Source organism: Bos mutus, chromosome 18 (genome assembly GCF_027580195.1).
Source record: "Bos mutus isolate GX-2022 chromosome 18, NWIPB_WYAK_1.1, whole genome shotgun sequence".
Taxonomy (NCBI): Eukaryota; Metazoa; Chordata; class Mammalia; order Artiodactyla; family Bovidae; genus Bos; species Bos mutus.
Window position 1 is genome coordinate 62,279,991 of NC_091634.1, and position 4,697 is coordinate 62,284,687.

The following is a 4,697-nucleotide window of genomic DNA, read 5'->3' on the forward strand; positions in this document are numbered from 1 at the left end:
TCTCTAGTTGTGTTGGGTGGTCAAGTCTCTAGTTGTGGTTGGGGTCTCCTCTCTATTGGCAATGGGCAAGGGTTTCCCTCAATATTTGCAATGTGCAGTGGGGTTCTTCTCCATATGTAGTGTGTGGGCTCCTCACTAGATGTGGCAAGCTGCACTTCTCTAATTGTGCTGTGGGTGCTCCTCTCTTGTAGTGATATGACCTGGGCCCCTTTCTTGTGATGGCATGGTGCACCTCTCTAGTTGTGCTGAGGTCTTATCTCAATTTTCCATGAGACTTCCTCTTGAGTTGGGGAAGGGAACTCAGAGCTCTTCTTGAGTTCTGGTGCTGCCTTCTCTTGAGTTGTAGCAGCCAGCTCGGGGTCCTTTTGAGTTGTGGCAGGGAACTCAGGGTTCTTCAAGAGTTGCAGCAGTGGACTTAGGGCTCCACTTGAGTTGTGGAGGGTACTCAGTGTTCTGCTCGAGTATAGAGGAACTAGGAGTTTCTCTCCAGTTGCCATGGAAAGCCCCTTTTTAGTTGAGCCACAGGACTCAGAGCTCCTCTCGAGTTGCAGTGATGCTTCCTCCTGAGTTGTGGTGGATTGTCTCCATGGGGTAGGGCATCCTCTCTACTTCTGGCACTGAGTCTCCTCACTAGTTTTTCACGGGATTGCTTCTCTCTAATTTTGTAGAGCTCCTCTTGAGATACTTCAGTGGGCTCATCTCTATTGGTTTTTCCTGTGGTCATGTATGGATGTGAGAATTGGACTGTGAAGAAGGCTAAGCACCGAAGAATTGATGCTTTTGAACTGTGGTGTTGGAGAAGACTCTTGAGAGTCTCTTGGACTGCAAGGACATCCAACCAGTCCATTCTGAAGGAGATCAGCCCTGGGATTTCTTTGGAAGGAATGATGCTGAAGCTGAAACTCCAGTACTTTGGTCACCTCATGCGAAGAGTCGACTCATTGGAAAAGACTGTGATGCTGGGAGGGATTGGGGGCAGGAGGAGAAGGGGACGACAGAGGATGAGATGGCTGGATGGCATCACTGACTCGATGCACGTGAGTCTGGGTGAACTCCGGGAGTTGGTGATGGACAGGGAGGCCTGGCTTGCTGCGATTCATGGGGTCTCAAAGAGTTGGACACGACTGAGCGACTGAACTGAACTGAACTGACTCCTTTTTAGGTGCGATGTCCTGGGAACCCCACTCTCGTTGTGGTGAGGGGATCCTCTCCTGGTGGGGGAGTTCTTGTCTTTGTTTCCAGGGACTGTCCTCGTGATGGGGAATAGGGCTTCTCTTAAGTTGAGCTGGATTCTCATGGTTGCTCTTGAGTTGCAGTGGTGGTCTTGGGAATCTTCTCAAGGTGCCTCAGGGGGCTTGGTGCTCATCTTGAGTTCCAACGGGGAACATGGGGTTTCTATCGAGTAGCAGCAGGGAAGTCGGTCCTCCTCTTGAGCTGAGGTGGGGAACTTGCGGTTCTGCTCGAGTTGCATTGAAGAAGTTGGGGTTCCTCTTGACGTGAAGCATAGGACTCAGGGTGCCCCTTGCACTGTGGCAAGGAACTTATGTTTCCTCTTGAGTTGGAGATTACTCATCGATATTTACCGCATAGCAACTCCTCTCTAGGCATGATGTCTGTGCACATACTCTCACATTGTCGCCAGTGGCTTAAGTGGAGGAATCTTCTTCCTGAGTTTTGGTTGTGGACTCGGGGCTCCTCTCAGTTTTCAGTGGTCCCTCCTCTTAAGTTGTGATGGGGGGCTTGGCAGAGGGTGCCTCTCTTCTTTTGGCACTAAGTATTCCTCAAAATTTTTATCGTGGTTGCTCCTCTCAACTTATGAGGGCCTCCTCTTGAGTTAATTCAGGGTTCTCCTCTATATTTGCTACAGAGAGGATTATCTCTATGTGTGATGTCTTGGTGGACACCTCTCTACTTGTGGCAGGGGAAACCTCACTAGTTTTGGTGGGCATCTTCTCTGTCATTGTGGCCAGTGGTTCCTCTCGTGTTGCAACAATGGACTCAGTTGTTCCTCTCTAGTTGCACTGGGGAGTGGTGTCCTTCAATCTTTGTGGTATGTGGAGGACTCTTGTCTAGATTCGGGGTGCCGGCTCCTCTCTCATTGTGGAACATGTTCAACATACTAGTTGTGGCCTGGGTATCTCTCTAGTTGCATTGTACTAGGGGTCTCTCTCTGTTTGTGGTGTGGTGGCTCCTTTGAGTTGTTGCAGTCGTTACTCCATTTGCTGTGGGCAAGGGGATACTCTTTAGTTGTGGTGGGGTTTCCAATCTAGTTTTATCCAGAAGATTCCTCTCTAGTTGAAGTGGGGGTCCACTGTCTAATTGTGGTGGTGAGTCTCCTCTCTAGTTTCATTGGGCAGGGGTTTTCCTCAACAGTTGCAATGTGAAGTGGGGCTGTTCTCCAAGTGTGGTATGTGGGCTCCTCTCAAGTTGTGGCAAGCTGCACTTCTCTAATTGTGCTATGGGTGCTCCTCTCTTGTAGTAATGTGTGCCTGAGTCCCTCTCTTGTAGTGGCATGGTGCTCCTCTAGTTTTGCTGATGTCTTGTCTCAGTTTGCCATGAGAGCTCCTCTTGAGTTGAGGCAAGAGGCTTAGAGCTCTTCTCGTGTTGTGGTGGTGCCTCCTGTCGAAATGCAGCAGGGTGCTTGGAGTCCTTTTGAGTTATGTTGGGATAACTTGGGCTTCCTCTCCAGTTGCACCTGGGGAGTCGTGCCTCCTCTTGAGTTGAGGCAGGAAACTAGGGGTTCCTCTCAAGTTGCAGTGGGGAACTGGGGATTCCTCTCAAGTGGCAACAGGGTACCTGGGGCTCCAGTTAAGTTGCAGCTGGGAACACGGGTTTCTTCTCGAGTTGCAGAGAGGAACTTGGGGTCCTTCTCCAGTTGCAGCAGAGTACACATAACTCTTCCTGAGTTGTGGTGGAAACTCAGGGTTCCTCTCAAGTTGCAGTACAGGTCTCAGAGTTTCACTCGAGCTGTGGCGGGGAACTCAAGGTTCCTCTCTAGTGAGTTGCAGGGGAGCCTCCTCACGAGTTGTCTTGGGTCGACTCTTCTCTAGCAGGGATGTGCAGTATGGCTCCTCTCTTGTTGCAATTTCCCAGTGGCTACTCACTTGGTTTGGCATGAGTCTTTACTTTGGTTGTGGTTGGGGTCAACTCTGTAGTTGTGGTGGGTTTGATTATCTCTAATTGTGATGTGCAAGCTCCTCTCTAGTTGTGGTTAGGGATTATCTCTAGCTGTGGTGTGGCTGCTCTTTTCTAGTTGTGGTGTGCTAGTGGCCTACTCTTTAGTTCTGGTGTGCAGGTTCCCTTCTAGTTATGGTGAGGGGCTCTTCAGCTGCAATATCTGAGGGTAGTCCACTCTCATTGCAATGTGCAGGGCCTCCTTATTGTGGTTGGGGGACTCATCTGTATTTCCTGCAGAGTGACTCCTCTCTAGATATGGTGTTTAGGGGCATGGTCTCACCTTGTGGCTGGTGGTTTCTCTCGAATAGCAGTGGAATCCTTCTCTTCAGTTGTGGTTGTGGACTCGGGGCTCCTCTAGAGTTGCAGTGGTCCCTCCTCTTAGGTGGTGATGGGTGGCTGTGAAGGGGGTTCCTTTCTTCTTTTGGCATTCAGTGTTCCTCACACATTTTTGCATGGATGCTCCTTTCTGCTTGTGAGGGCCTCCTCTCGAGTTACTTCATGGGACTCATCTCTATGTGCAGCAGAGGGGCTCCACTCTATCTGTGATGTCTTGCTGGTCACCTCTCTACGTGTGGCAAGGGAAACCTCTCCAGTTTTGTTGGGAGTTCCTCTGTCACTGGGGCCAGTGGCACCTCTCGTATTACAGCAAAGGACTCAGTGTTTCCTCTCTAGTTGCGTTGGGCAGTGGTGTTCCTCAATCATTACAGTATGTGGGTGAGTCATCTCCAGATGCAGTTCGTATGCTCCTCTCTCTTTGTAGTGCATGATCAACACACAAGTTATGGCCAGGGGCTCTCTCGAGTTGCACTGTACTGGGGGTTTCTCTTTAGTTGTGATCTGGTGGCTCCTTCAAGTTGTTGCAGTCATTATTCTAGTTGATCTGTGCAAGGGGAAGATCTCTAGTTGTGGTGGGGTTTCCAATTTAGTTTTATCCAAAAGGTTCCTCTCTAGTTGCAGTGGGGTTCGACTCTCGAGTTGTGGTAGGTAGTCAAATTTCTAACTGTGGTGGGGGTCTCCTCTCTAGGTGCATTGGGTAGGGCTTTTCCTCAATAGCTGAAATGTGCTGTGGAGATCTTCAGATGTGGTGTGTGGGCTCCTCTCTAGTTGTGGCGAGCTGCACTTCACTAATTGTGCCATTGGTTTCTCCTCTCACATAGTGATGTGTGCCTGGGCTCCTCTCTTGTGGTGGCATGGTGCTCCTCTCTAGTTGTCCTGAGGTCTTATCTTGATTTGCCAAGCAAGCTCCCCTTGAGTTGAGGCAGGGGACTCAGAGCTCCTCTTGAGTTCTGGTGGTGCCTCCTCTCAAGTTGCAGCAGGTGTCTTGGGATCCTTTCAAGTTGTGGCGGGGAACTTGGGGTCCCTCTCAAGTTGCAACAGAGGACTCGGGGCTCCTTTCAATTTGTGGCAGGAACTCAGTGTTCCTCTTGAGTATAGCACACAACTCTGAGTTCCTCTCAAGTTGCTGTGGAAGGCTCCTCTACAGTTGAGGCAGTGGACTCAGAGCACCTCTCGAATTGGGG